This window comes from Thunnus albacares, chromosome 18 (assembly GCF_914725855.1).
Source record: "Thunnus albacares chromosome 18, fThuAlb1.1, whole genome shotgun sequence".
NCBI classification, from domain to species: domain Eukaryota; kingdom Metazoa; phylum Chordata; class Actinopteri; order Scombriformes; family Scombridae; genus Thunnus; species Thunnus albacares.
Window position 1 is genome coordinate 21,872,166 of NC_058123.1, and position 16,215 is coordinate 21,888,380.

At 39.4% G+C, this 16,215-nt stretch overlaps 1 protein-coding gene across 1 annotated transcript in view; it reads right to left on the reverse strand.

The window, feature by feature from the left end:
• skor2 (SKI family transcriptional corepressor 2) overlaps positions 1-15,598 on the reverse strand; it is a 117,318-nt gene extending 101,720 nt beyond the window's left edge. Inside the window, exons 1-2 of the mRNA XM_044334255.1 lie at positions 15,377-15,598; positions 6,935-7,035 (exon numbers count right to left, since the gene is read on the reverse strand). The gene's annotated coding sequence lies outside the window, so the exon portion shown is untranslated. The remainder of the gene's footprint in view (positions 1-6,934; positions 7,036-15,376) is intronic.
• Between the last annotated feature and the right edge of the window lie 617 nt (positions 15,599-16,215).

Below are 16,215 nucleotides of genomic sequence, written 5' to 3' on the forward strand. Positions count from 1 at the left end.
TCACTTTCTTCTTCTCATTGTTCGATGGTCCTCCCTGTTCCCTTTCCTCCTTAACCCTCTCTCCCCTTTTCCTTCCTTTCTTCAATCCTCTTTCCTTCCAATTTATCCTCACCATGTCTATCCCCCCTTCCCACTTTTCTCCCTTCACCCCTTTCTTCCACCTGCCTCTCTCCTCATTACGTCCCTCTCGTTTCTCTTCTTTTAGCTCATATCTCTCTCTCTGCCTTTCTCATCCTTCCATCTCCCATCTTATTCTTTTCTCTTTCCTCTCCTCTCTCTTTCCTCAATCATATCTCTTAACCTTCTTCCCTTCCTCCCATTCATTCCCTCCTCCTCCTCCTCCTCCTCCTCTTTCCCTCCTCTCCTCCTCTGTATCGACAGAGGAGGCATGCATTTTGCTAAAACATTGGCTGATGAATCATTGATGTTACTGTTGAGGTTTCAGTGGCGCAGGGGCAGCCGGATGTAAATAAGTGAGGACTAGGTATGGGGTATAGCTAGCTGATATTTAGCCCTCCCTCTGAAACATTGATGAGATATGCTTGTGTGTATATGTGTATGTGTGTGCAACTGTGAAGGCTATTTAAGAAGGCCAGATATGACAGTTGTTTACAACTTGGGGCTAGACACTGAAGAACTAAGGGAGGAAGGGAGGGCTGAAGAGAGACGGGATGAAGGATGGATGAATGGTAGAAAATGGGGGACGAGGGAAGGTAAGCAGTCAAGTCAAGTCAATTTCATTTGTATAGCACCTTTCATACACAATGGCAGTTCAAGTTGCTTAACATCAGCATAAAAATATTGATCAGCATGATAAAACCGTTTTAACAATTCATTCACATTCACAAAAATAAGAAAAATAAATAAAACGAGTTAAAAATCAGTTGAAAAACGAGCAGGATATTCCTGAGAAAACTAAAAGGTTTTAAGTTTTCTTTAAGGGAGGGAGAGAGGGGGGGAGAAAGAGTTGTAGATAATGTTACTTGTCTAAGACAGACATGTCAGTATAATAGCATGCACACACACACATACACACACACACACACACATGTATAACCATAGATGCCTATACATGCTTCAACATGCACTTCAGCAAAGATCTATGCAACATAACAAAATCAAACCCTCTAGCTACTCCTTTTTGACACTTCATTACTACAAGTATCAACACTCACTGTTCTCTGTGTTATGTGACTCCAACACAAGTTATGGATGATGAATTTCAAAATGTCACACGGCATATTGATGGAATAAACAACCAAAAAAAATAGTCAACAAAAAAAATACCAGCAGTCAAAAAGATAGCTTTTGTCTGCCTCCATGCCCATTTACTAGTGGTGTAACGGAACGTAGTTGATCTGTGACCTGTATGGATTGCCCCCTACGGTTCAGCACGCCTGTGAACTGCAGATTAATTGCAAAATTTAATGTCTCATTGGAGACAAAGTAAACAAACTGCTGTAGCTACAAGTCATGGAAGACAGGGATTTTGAAGAGCAACAACTGCAGGTATGTTTATACTCTGTTTTATGTGTCGACACAGATTTTATTCAAACATTGGACATCTTGAATGTTCTTTTCATTTAAGACCATGGGCTTGCTTTAAGTGTTTTACAGAATAAATGGAAAGGAAAGTAATATTTGTAGCCCCCCTCCATTTTTTTTTTTTTTGCTGATCCGAAAAATGATCCAACCCGTGACTTAAAACTGTGATATGATCCGAACCATGTGTTTTGTGATTCGTTGCACCCCTACCATTTAGCATAGTGACCATTGTGTTGCTGTATATTACACTAAGTGACCCATATGTTTACCTAATCTGAACAAAATTATGGATAATGATTATATACACTTCCAGTTCCATATTTCTTCTTGGCTTCTTCACTTCACTCACCATTTTTCTCAGTTCTGTTCTTTATTTTAATTAATTAATTGCAATTTCTTTGGCTGTTTTTATTGTCATTCTGCCTGTAATAATGCCCAAAATAATATACCAAGCATACAGTTTTAACCTTAAAATGAATGTCTTATTACATGCCATAAAGGCTAAAAACATTAAGACACTAGAATAAAATAATCAACCATACAAACAAACCCTAATTAACACTGAACTACTGTAACATTGATATTAGTGATGTCCAATAAGTCATTGCATCTCTGACAGATGATGCAGAATACCTGCGATATGATTCAGCATTTCAGTCGTTTCCATTTAAAGTAGTGTTGACTTGGGGATTTTTCCAAAGTGTCTTCACATGTGATGGATTTCCTAATCTTTAGAGACATTTAGCCCTCACGAGGACAGATTTTCTAAAACTCACACAGACACACACACACACACACTCACCCTATCATAACCAATCACTGTTCCACACCTTCACTTAAAGCACTTTTCGGGCCTCTTAGTGCCTCCCTCCCTCCCTGCACTGAGCACCATTAATACAGTCATTTAGTCCACTAATACATCAGTGTGGTCAGTGTTGTTACATTATGCATCAGCTGAGGTCAGTGTGCGCTGAACTGTGCCGGTCTCGACTCTAACCACACATTGTAAAGACATTATCTTTTTCCCACAGAAAACACCAACGTAATGATGAGTGAATTAAGAAGACATATCCATAGATGAGCATATACTTTATACACACAGGTTAAGTGTAAATATGAATTGACCATTCAAACTTATAAATAACAGAATGTATCTACATATCCATATTTAACATAACACATAATATAAATTTGCTATCAAAGTTACACAGGTGCAATAACACATGCAGAATGTTATATTCAAAATTCAGTTTTTTAGGATAACTTGAAACTGAATGCAATGAATTAAAATCAGACAAGCATTTTAACTATACTATTATATTCAGTTGTACCACATGAGATTGAGCTCTCTGAGGCACAAATTCTGTTTGGAAAAGCAAATGAGTGCAAATTCGATCCAAAAGTGCTTACAGCAGAGGAGGTAAGACACTTATTAGTTAGAAAAATTTAAAACACAGACGAAAGCAGATCATATAAGTGGGGGAAACAGAAATAGTACCAAAGACACAGACAGACAGACACAATTATTCAGGGAGGGGGGATAGAAAGCCAGCTCTGCACAGAAAGGTTTGATGCAGCAGGGATAGAAGCCAGGACCAGAGACGATGCTAACCTATAAACCACCATGCTGCCTCTTAAAGATGACATCAAATTAAACGACTCCCCTTTCAAGACAAGACGGGAGGTTATTTTTCGAGTCATTTACGGCTGTGTAACTTACAGGCCTTAACAAGCTGAGTGACCAACTTATATTCTTCTTATACTTATATTCTATATACAAACTGCAAAATACCAGAAAAAAACTTCAGTGACTTTGATTCTGTGTTTGTCTGCTTCTCCCAAATCAGATTTTTAGCAGGAAGCTTAATTACACTCCATGTAGGCCTAATACCTAAACAAGTTGACTTTATGAATGGGATTCATTTGCCTTTCATTATGAGCATGTACAATTCTAATTTCTGTAGTTCAAATGAAATCACTACTGGCTCTCGTCTCTATGCACATAACAAACACACACATGCACACACACACACACACACACACACACACACACACACACAGCTCTTAACCACACAGCAAAGCCCCATTATCTTTTAACCACAGAAAACAACAGCGCCTTAAGGTTAAAAAACCAAACTCTCTGAAGCCCATTAGCTATTCACCGCAGAGCAGAGCACTTTAGACTGGTGTTTTACAGTTAACCACTGTTTCTAAAGCACATTACCTACTTACCGCAGTGTGTGTGTTTGTGTGTGTGTGTGTGTCTCTTGTATGTCTTTGTGTCTCACTGTTTGACCATGTGTACGTGCATTTGAATATCTGCGTGAGTTACTGAGTATGTAAGTGTGACTGTGTGTTACTGTTTCCTGACTGTGTGTCTTTGTGTGTGTGTGTGTGTGTACATGTAATATGACACTTTAATGAAAGGAAGAGAAAGACTAGGGTGAAAGAGACAGAAGCATGAGAGGAGAGAGACGACAGAGGAGAACAATATTGAGCGACATAAGAGGGAAAAAAAACTGCAGAGTATAAAGACACACAGACGCACGACGCACATGGACATCAATACTGTCAAACCACAAAGTCACATCAGACACACAAGACAATACCCAGACTGTGTTACAGTGAGTGACGGAGGGATCAAAACCAGAGGAAGGCAGGGAGAGGGGCACAGAAAGAAAGAAAGAAAGAAAGAAAGAAAGAAAGAAAGAAAGAAAGAAAGAAGATGACTATAACATGTGATAACAGGCATACACAGATAAAGAAAGCAAAGCAGATTTTAGAGAAAACCAGAAAGCAAATCAGATAGAGAAGATATAAACTACAAAAAAAAAAGAGTAGAAATAAGTGTGGAGAAAGGACAGAGAGGGGTGAAGAAAAAAAAAGGAAAAAAGCATTTTTCTTTTAGTATTTTCAACTCTACTTGTAGCCCTTTTCATTTTATTATTATGAGGAGCATTTGTTACAATGCCTGACTGGCTTACTTCTTTTGCATGTCCTGTTCATTTATTTGACCATTATTTCTTTCTTTATTATAGCTTTGAAAAAATAAAAGGATGTAATAACAACAACGTCTATTGAAAATGAACAGATGGAGAGAAAAAGAGAGAAAAAGCAGTGGAAGTGGAATTCAGAGACAAACGAAAACAGACCCAGGGAGAGAGGGAGAGAGAGAGAGACAAAGACAGAGAGGAAGAGAGAGAAGTGAAAGAGAGCGAGTTAACAGTGAAATTCAAAGTGAGAAACTACAACGAGGCGGCAGCAGTACATCTTGATCAACAGATGACTGATCATATCAGTGCTGGCCATCTTTCACCAGCCGCTGTTTGACGACACAACGTGACCCCCGTACACACACACACACACACAAACACATGCAGACACACACTAGCACACACACGCACACATCCATTTCCCCCGACGTACCCCGAGGCGGGAGCATCAATAACGTATGGCCTGGCCAGGGGCCTCCATTCACACACACACACACACACACACACACACACACACACACACACACACACACACACAGCCACAAACATTCATTCATTCACACAAATGCACACAAGCATGTGCGCAAATACACCCCCATACGTGACACTCTTTCACATATTCATGCATTCATTCGAACACACACACACACACACACACACACACACACACATACACACACAAAAGGTGGTCAGGGTAGAGGAGAAAAACAGAGGAATCAAATGAACACACACATACAAACCATAACCCCACAATATGGCTCTGTGCCCTCAGGCCTGAGGTCTTACCCCTACCCCCGGACCCCCTGCCTTCCTGCTGCGCCGCTGCAGCACCTCTGTGTTTAGTGACAGCTAAAATGAGAAAATAAGAAGTGAATAAAAAAAGGAATATATAAAGGTAAAGGTGAGATGAAACGGAAACGGTAAAAACAGAGAAGGAGGGAGGAATGGAAAGAGGGAGAGTAAGAAAGACAGGAATTAGAAAGACAGAACCTTGATGTGTATGTCTATGCAAATTTTGTACAAACTTTGGAAAAAAAACCCAACATGTTAATCAGATGGGTTTTCATCAACTGGCAAATACATTTGAAGACAATGAATGAAGGAATTTGATGTTTTTAAGTCATTATTGTTATTTAGCTAGAGTGCCATATTTCATTCTTTCATTGGTAGGCTGGCGTATAATCAAATTCATTATGATTTATTTTTAATATTGAATATTGAAATCACAGTTTCAATAGAATACAGTTGAAATGTATTACAAGACTCTGGGGTAGTTGAAGCTGTTGCCTTAATTGCCTTATAACTGTCTCTGTCATCCCTCTGGATGGGTTTCACATCTTTGCAAATGCAGCACAGTCATAACAATTGTAATATTCTTCTACAGCTTGTATCATATCATAATGTCATAAGGACAATGTCAAGTGTGTGACTTTAGCAGCAATCTCTGCATGTGGTTTTTGTTTTAAACCACTGACAGAGTCTGTCAGAGCTATAGGAATGTCTGTCTTGAACAGATTGATTCCTACATATCCCAGAATGCTCAACAGTCCTCAGAGAGGGGTTGTGGACTACAGCTGTAAGTTTTGATGTAAAGCATGTGATGGTGTGAGTAAAGTGTTAACAAGTCAACTTAAGTAAGAGTTACCCCCTAAACCAAAACAAAACATGTCTTATGTTTGTGGCTCATTCTGCTTTTTTTCTGCTTGATGTACAGATTTCTCCCCGTATGAATGTAGAACAAAAACTTTAAAAGAAACGTTAAAAAACTTTAACAATACTGTGAAGTGTCAAGACTTGAGTCACAAGCATGGAGTTCTCATGTGGGCATCGGTTTAATTCAGAGACGACTGTTAGAGATGATTAAAAAAAAGAGCTACAGCATCACTAAACTAGTACAGAATTTATTTTAATTACTTATCATGAATATATCAAATAGAAGAGATGGACTGAACATGGTGAGCTGGAAGCGGATCAAAAAAGAGAATACAAAAAGGGGTTAATGAAAGAGTATGAAATGAGATGAACAGAAAAGAGGAGGAGGTCGGGGAGGTGGATGGACGGTGGCTCAGTGTCTCCAGCCTTGTGTCTGACAACTCCGAGTGTAATAGGAGTGTACTTTAACACCTGGGGCCACCACAAGCAAGCGTGCACATGTTCATATGAGGTCTTTCACTGTTCATTCGTTCTCTTTCATCTTTTAGTTATATTACAGTCTTTCTGTCTCCTTTGTTTGGTTCTCCTTTTTTCCTATTCCTCTGATGTTATTAAACAAACACACCTGGTGTCTAGTTACTTGAGGGCACACATGGGTTCTGTACACTCTTCAAACACAACGGTAGCTCTAGATCAATTCTTCGTAGCACACATCCAATCATCTTACATCTCCGTCTTCTTACCTCTGAGTATGTCTCTTTGTTCGCTGTTTCTTCTATGTCCACTTCACTGACACTGTAGTTACTAACACTGTTGTCAAGACTGATGTACAATCAAAGGGGATCTAGAGAAGGGAAGAAATTCAAAAGGAAAGAAATATCACCACTGGTCATTTTTCAATAGTCTACAGTACTGCAGACTCAAGTTTTTTATTCTCAGAATAGAGTTTACCCACCTGTAGCCCAAACTTAGGTTTCAGGCTACTAAAACCACACTACAGTTGACTAGTTTGGCAACACTGTAAATCAAGTTGTTTTACTTGCTAACATTCAAACATTACAAACATTTGCATGTGATGAACATTGTGCTGATTTTACTTTGAAAGTGATGAGTACTTGGTGGGCATCATGGGCTACTCTGGAATGTTTGTATTTGTTATTTCTAAATCTAATACTGCAAAAAATATTTGACTTAAGAGTAGTCATGTAGCTAAAAGATTTAAATTCTCACAAATATCTTCGTCAGGTATTGTCAGCACCTCAGACCGGAACAAGAAATATATACATAAACACACCCATCACACAGGTGGTTGTAACCTGCATAATTAAAAATCAATCTGTTTCCAGACTGGACCAATGAGAACAGTGCTGAATAACACTATCTGATACTCCACTGGAGGACAAAGTGTACCTCTATGAAAAAAGGTCCAAACAAGACAGAAAACAAAATAAATTAAAAAAAAAAAAATCTACTTCATCACACAACTTCAATAAAATACATGAAGCACATAAATTATCCAAAATGGAACCAATTGTTATAGAAGGTACATGTACCTGGGAGTTGACATCTGGCACCCGACTTTCAAAAACCCTGCAAATTGTCGAATAGATCTCAACCAGTGTAAGGCAGTCAAGTGTAGAAACGTTCGGTTTGTGCCGATGTGGGCCCAGCACCTCTAAACATAATGTTTATGTAACTATTTGTACTTGGCATTTACCAAATGTATCACTGACACAGAAACAAATTAAACTGATCTACAGTAGGCAAGGTCCAGCCTCCTCTGGGAAGCACGGCCCACCCATGACTATTTAATAATAGAAACAAATTTGCTGCACATAAAGCCGTCTCTGCTTCTTAATTGGACTCCTTAGTTATTCCTGTTAATGTTAAATACTGGCAGAGAGGGTTTAAAGACTCACAACACACACACACACACACACACAGACTCACACTTACACACACATTTAGGTTGTATGGCTGGATGAACTATGCACACATACACATACACACACACACACACACACACACACACAAAAACGATGTTATAGGTAAGCTAACACACACACACACACAGAGGATAATTATTACCTTCATATGCAAACGCCTGCAGTGCCCGCCTGGCAGCCTGACGTTTTTTTTAAAGTGTGTACTTTTCTTATTTAATTAATTAAAACAATCGTCAATGAACTTTAAATTAGTCCAGCATAAAATAATCATTTCCGCTCTGTGTGTGTGTGTGTGTAGCTACTGTATCTGTGTGTGTGTGTGTGTGTGTGTGTGTGTGTGTGTGTGTGTGTGTGTGTGTGGTGGGTGTGTGCATGCGTGTGTGTGTTAATAATTAGCAGGCAGTAAAGCGGCTGTGTTAATTGCATTTAGGATCCTGCCTGGGGAGAGAGAGAGGGGAGGAACAGAACGAGAAAGAGAGAGAGAGAATGAGGGAGAGAGAGCAAGAGAAAGAGCCAGAGAAAGAGAGAGAAAGAGAAAGAGAGGGGAGAGAGAAAGAGACTATCTCTCATCTCTTGTTCCTGAAATAGAGAATTCCCATGTATTGTGAGATATAAAATGGAGCGTGGAGCCCTCGGGAGCAGGCAAACACACACATACTGTCTCTCTCACACACTCACTCTCTTTCTCACACACACACACACACATACACACACACACACACACGCACACACACAGACACATACACACACAGCCCCTGGGAGGATGGAGCTAACCTTAATTAGCCTAACACTGTGGTGAAATTGATTGAAATGCAGAACATCAATTATTAAGCCTAACTGTTTTCATAACCCCACACACACCCCACCATGTAGCGCATGTAGGGGGAGGGAGGGGAGGGATGATAGGGGTGTGGAGGTGTGTGTGAGGATAAGAAAGGAAAGGTGTGAATGTGTGTGTGTGTGTGTGTGTGTGTGTGTGTGCTCTACAGTATCAAATCGCTAAGAATAGTAACAAGATAACATGTGAAAACATTCAGCGTATATATAGATTTTACACATTGAAAAACACAACGTAGTGCACAGACGGACACACTTCGACACACACACAAACATTCATGTGAATCATATTGCAATTAAAAAAAAGTTTGTCGAACAAGAGCATCTCTCACCGTGTTTGTAAAAGGTTGAAAAGGAAGCAACACCACCTTAAAGACTATGTGGCAACTGCTTTGAATGAAGTCAAGATGCTTTTTGACAGGAATCATCACAAAAGTCTACTTAGCAAGTTTAGAAAGTCCTCTGATGGCTGAAATGCATCAGCAGCTTCTTTTCACTTCAGCACTCTGGATGTGACTATGATCACCTTTACTATGAATATCCTCAAAAAAATGAAAGTTATTTTAATTTTTTATCTTTTTTATTGTTTTATTGGTTTTGTTATTCTCTTATACACATATCAAAATGGTTTAGGTGATTTAAAGTCCTACGTAATGCAACAACATTATTATATTAATTAGAAAATTATTACTTGATAAGAGGTTTTACATGTTTAATAATTACAAACTAGCACATTCATAATCTGTGTATCATTAAGCAATAATAGAAGGGAGTTCATTTTGCTAATCTGTGGCTTCTGGCCTTGAGCTAATGACTGCAGCCAACCAGTGTAGCATGACCATAGTGTATTATTTCATAGCAGGAAAAACACAGGTGTAATTAATAACATTCATTTCATTTCATTTAGATGTCCCAGTTCCATGAACCTGATGTTGTGCTGGTTGGTTCTCTGTCATGATTTATACTTTGAAGATTAACTATGTCATAAAAAGCATGAAAGTATATTTAGATTTTGCAAAGCTATCAGCTAAGCCTGACATTTCCCATCCACATAGAGTGCTCACATAGTACCAACTTACTGCTGTAACGACCGCTGCTGTTGTCCAGTGACCTTTTGAACCCAACCTGAGTGCAGGTCACGAGCGGGTGACGGTGATGTCATTGCAACCACAAACGTGCTTCCTGCTGGTTTATCTTAATGGCCTGTGGTTGGTTGAACCGTTTTTGGGATAATGTACAACTCACAGGTGACCAATAAGACTAAATGATGTGTTTGAGCTACACTTCTTGAATTGATTCGTGGCAAACTGATCTCAAACTAAATGAGTTAAAAAAAAAAAAAAAAAAAGACCGACAATGCCAGAACGACTCTGCCATTAGTATCACGGCTTAGAGAGCAGCTGGTTGGTCAGGGGCTTGACTGTCACTTCATCCATTTGGGACTGTAAACCAGCTCAATGGTACTGAAGTGGACTAGTTGTGGTTTATTTATTGGCTTTAACAGTGATACCTCCAGGCCTAAGCCATCGAGTACGGTCACTGAACATTTTACGATCAGTCTAAGGAGCATGTTTTGCAAGAATCAACAAATGGGCTTGCTTTTAAAACGACAGCTGTACACTTTTTCCAGTTTGTCCACTGCATTTTGAAAATAAGCCCAAGGGTCAGTGATTTTTCTCAATTCAAGGTGCAGGTAATCAGCATTGTTACTGGTACTAAGATGTTTTTATCCACCAAAGTCAATATTCTGTCTAACAAATGTGCTGTATATAAGAGAAAGAGAGAGACATTAAACAGGAAAGGTTGTATCCGACTACCTACCCGACTGATTTTCTTTTTTCTCTCTCCCTTTCGTCCTCTCACTATCTTTCAGTTTAAAAGTTTATTTGGCGTGAGTTGATTTATGTCACAATGAAATTAAGCTAAATGTATAAGAGGCAGGTGTAACCCAATAGCAGTAATGTTAACACTCTATGCTCTTTGCTCCTGTGAGACAAACCTCATTAGCAACGCAGCAATAATCTTCTTTATAGGTATAATTACCAGTTAGATCACATACACACACACACACACACACACACACACACACAACTGTTCTTATAACAGCTAGGACCTATGCCTCTTCTCCTCAGTGTTCATGCAAAAAGCCTGTATGAAACTGGGAAAGTTGGCCATAGACTTTAGTCCCACTGTGGGTATTTTTAAATAACTGCACTCAGGGGAAGGGAAACTCTACAGGACACAGAGTACAGATGCATATCATACAGATATTGGGAGTTGGATGAAATATTCTGTATTTTATAGATTCTACACAGATTAAACATGGTAGAGATTTATACAATTGGAGTTTGGTGTTCAAGAACCTGACTGGCCTGCAAATAGACTTGACCTCAATGCCATCAAACACTTTTTGGACTCTGGGCCTGGCCTTATCACCCAACATCAGTGCCAGACTCTATTATGGCTGCTGTGGCTGGGAGTAAATCCCTTCTGCCAGGGTCCAAAAGCTTGTGAAAATCCTTCCCAGAAGACTGGAGGCTTTGATAGCAACATATTAATGCCCATGGTTTTGGAATGAGAGGTTCAACAATCACACTGAGGCAGCTATGGCTCAGGACGTAGAGTGGGTCACCCACTAATCACAGGGTTAGTAGCTTGATCCCCCACTCTTCCTGTCCTCATGTCAAAGTGTCCTTGGGCAAGATACTGAACCCCAAATTGCTCCCGATGGTCAGGCCAGCACTTTGCATGGTAGCTTGCTGCCATTGGTATATGGATGGGTGAATGAATGAAAAAAAAACTGTTAAGCGCTTTGGACAAAAGCATTATATAAATGCAGCCATTTACCACATTTGGGTGTAATGTTCAGGTGTCCACATACTTTTGGCCATGTAGTGCTTGCAGCTCTCTGTAGCGTAAAATCCAGACAGATGTCGAAGTACAAGGCACGGCCTGCTGCACTTGCGCTGAAAATTTTGAATTCTAACAGGTTATAACAGATTAGTTTTTTATCTATTAGTCAAACATTAGTTCAAATTTTCAATAAAAAGTGACAGCCTAAAGTCTAATCAGCTACTATAAGTGAAATCACCTGTGTGGGGGTAACCGTAACAGAGAATTGTGGGAGGCTTTTCTCCAATGCAGTGCCACATAAGCTGGTGAGGTGGATGTGTAAAATTGTTCTTTGTACAGTTGTAAAGTTAAAAAAGTAATAAAACTGTAAGTGTGCATCTCTCCTGAAAAACCTTGACCAGAGGAGGCCATCAGTTTTACCATCCCTTACTGCACCCCCTCTCTCTTTATATGACCACAGCATGCTCTGTCTCCCTGACTCGATGACTCCCTGACCTGCAGTCTATCTTTGTCTCAGTGCTGCATCGCCACGACCCACTGAGTCAGTGGAAAACTCATTTAGGCCTAATTACATGGGCCCGGCTTCTGCCTCTCTCTTACTTTCTTTCACTGAAGAGGTACTTTCTTTCTTTCACCCCTTCTCTTTTCTCCTTCACTCTCTCACTGTCCTTTTCTCTTTGCTCTCTCATTTCTCCTCTCCTTGTGCTCCAGTTACCAGACCAAGGTAGCCCTGCACTACCAGCCAGCCAGAACACACACACACACACACACACACACACACACACACACAGGACATCCAACACTCTCGTGTGGCCAAGAGGCCACAGGTACACAGATACAAAGGCTTTTAGATGGTGCATTGTTATTTCCTCAGGGTCAACCATAGGTTAGGGCCCAGTCTTAATTAGTTGACATAACTTATACATGATTACCCCTCTTCAGGTCCTATAGCCCTAAAACACACACACACAGTGCCTTTCTACGACCTAAAGCTAAGAGGTAAAGAGGGTTTCTCCACACACATATCTCCTGTCCCCTAAGCATGACCCACTTAACCCTGTCCAGGAAAGAAACACACCAGAGAAGAGTACACACCCACACACATCAGGCTGCATGTATAAGGTTTAGAAGTGAGGGGTCAGGTAGGTGAAATGTAAGGAACCCTGGGAGGAACCTTACCCCAGGACGTCAGACGGCACAAAAACAACGTTAGAAATAAAGTCATATTAATGATAGATGACAGTCTGGGGTCAGCCATCAGGTCATATGTCGAGACCTACGTTGCTATGTCACCAGGAATCAAAGATGGCAGACAGGGAGAGTCAAGTGTGTTTTTGAAAAACCTCCCCTGTGTGTCACAGGTAGGTAAAGATAGATATAGAAATCAATAGCCAATTAGTTGAGGAATTTGAATCTATTCATAAATAATGTGTGTGAAAAATAGCGTGTTTGAATGTATAGGCTAATATTCATAAACAATATTGTTAACAACAGCAATCCTAAGAATGCATCTTTTGGAAATGGTGCAGTCTAATTTCTTTCTTCATAATTACACTGAACCTGCTATTATTTTTCTGGACCAACCAACATCATGTTCATATGAAATCTATAATACACTGTAGGCTCACTTTTGCAATGCAACTGACTGTAATTTACAAAACTGAATCACCTTCATAGTTATTGGAAAGCGTTTTGCATTTGCAGCCGCTACACGAGACGGTATGGTTACAGCACGTCTGATCAATATCTAGCCCATAAAGCAGACGCCACAGTCACAGGAATTAACATGCTTGTGTCTATAAACCATTCAGAAACATAAACATAAACTGAAATCCGTTCTGCAACCACAGGAGATAAAAATGACTGCCACCATTACCAGTCTATATTACACTTCCAGAAAGTTTACGTACACTCAGGATATGGTATTAATTTGTTTGGGAAATGCTTACTGCTCTGTACTGTAATAGGGCTCGGGGGAAAGGATGAGATCCAAGGCCAAACCGTAAGGAAGGAGGGCGAGCATCAACAACAGCAGTTTAATGATGCTCTGGTAATGGAGCGCAAGCGGATCACTTAGAAAAAAAACGGACTCACTCAGGCAGGCAAAAACCACACTTTGCACATAAACGGCAATGCACGTGCACTAACACAGATGCATATGTAAAAACCTGGTGGCTCCCCAAGAATTATGCTCATTGACGCATGAGCAAATCCAGACAGCTGAGACACAATAACAGATACACACATCCCGCAATCCGGCGAATGAAAACTAGCCATTTTGTAAATTTGGTACATTTACATCATAATGATATCAATTATATGAACAACAACCATACACTCACGGTCTCTTCAATCTAGTCCACCAAACCTTTTAACTGCCAAGGTTTGTAATGTGTTTTAATGTGTATGGGATGTTTAACTGTAAGGCCGTCATTTCACTAAGTAGCCTGCTGCACTGTGCACAAAAGGGTTTGATTTTCCACTCGCTGACAGTAAACAAATCTAAATAATTCAGAGGGAGAAAATAACTTTTTATTTATTTGTTTTTTATTTATCAATTACTGTTTCAAGGTTGCAATCCAAAGACTATGTGTGTGTGCATGTGTAGAAATGGAAATACAGCATAACGGTGAGCCTCTGAGGTAGAGTCACAACAAGATTTATCACATCCTTATTGTTTATCTGTTTATCTGAATTTGCTTCTGCTTTTTGTCAAAAAAGAGGAAACCCTTATGATCAGACCTTTTAAATCCAGGTTATGACTGATAAGGGTGTCAGTCTGTCATTAAATAACTGAAAGACTTTGATGCTAAAAGATATATCCATCTCTTGAAAAAAAAAAACTCAACTAATTAAATAAATAGACAGATTTGACAAAATTAAACATATTACAGTGTCAAACAATGCACGTTACACCCCTTAAAAAGTGTTCTGTTTATAGTACTATGTTAAAGGTTGAAAGGTAAGTTTTTAACACACCTGAATAATCTGATACAACAAAGATATTATTATTTAGAAATTATATAGAAATGATCTAATATGTTCTGTGTCAAAAAATAAAAAAAATAAAAAATTGAATTGTACTGACATGTTGGTATGGGTTGAAAATAACTGTAGTTTAATTGTCAAAGCATATCCATATCCACAAAACACATTTTTCTAAATTAACACATTCACAGATTAATAATCATACAGACAATTTAGAGTAGTATGAGCACTGCCCAAATTGATCCAATCTAATAAATACACGGGCTGTGTTTCATTAGTGTGCTTCTACCTCCCTCTACCGGCCATTCATGTGTATTACACCCAGCAACACTTCAATGTGCAATATTTTTGTGTATCTCTACACTCACTGAATTGCTCTGAAGAATTGTAAATGCAGCCCTGATTTGTAATTTCACTGTGTGCAATCATATTTAATGAAAACATCTGGTATCCCATGGTGGAAATAATAGAAAGAGCTGCGTATAACCTAAGAGCCTCAAGTGTTCAGTGTTTTAATTAAGTGTAAGTTTCTGCTGGGCTATATGGAAATTCGTGGTTTACCTGAAGTTGGCTAATGTCGCAGTTTTAGCAGCAGGCCCAAACAGGTGTGTCGTCCTTCAAGTTTTATGGATAAACTTAGTCCGAAGCCAGAAAACAACCTTGAGATAATTTCTTGTTAGGTCGGGGAGGTAGACAGTCATGGTTTATGCTATAGGGCCCCCAGCTAGTTTAGGTTAAACCCCAAATGTCAGCTCAAAATGGCCGCGAAAAGTACCTTTACGCTCTTCTGACGTAAAGGTACCTGGCCCCCTAATCAAGCCCCGCCCCCTGTCAGTGCGTCATTGGTAAATTTAAGACAAAACGTCAAAAGTAATATATTAGCACAGACATTTAAATTTCATCAGCTTCAGTGAGGAGAAATTTTCAATTCACTGATTGAAAAATACGAGAATGAAGGCCAATTCTACATTTACATGTATTGTATTTGTATGAGAAAACGTAGCCTATTTCCTCCATGATAAAATGAGAGCAAGGGAAATATCTACATATAAGGATGTCAGATAAATTATAAGAGATTGTGGTAAATGGGCAATCTTCATAGCCAGCTATTTCTATCAAGGTTGATTTGTGACATGAAAGAAATAGTGTTCAATTTTGCATTTATCAGAGGAATAAAGGTAGCAGTGCTTCTATTGTAAAGCTCTGATAGACAAGTTCTGCTGCCAGATACACCTGTAAAGTCTTGTAATGAATGTCTTTGACTTTGGGTACATATGCCGCTTATGCTGGCCTGAACTGACAGCTTCTGCGAGAAGAAAACAGAATTCCTTGTACTAGATACCTATTGACACATGGCTTTACACTGCTGAATCAAAATGGGAAAGGCAAGACATCATTTC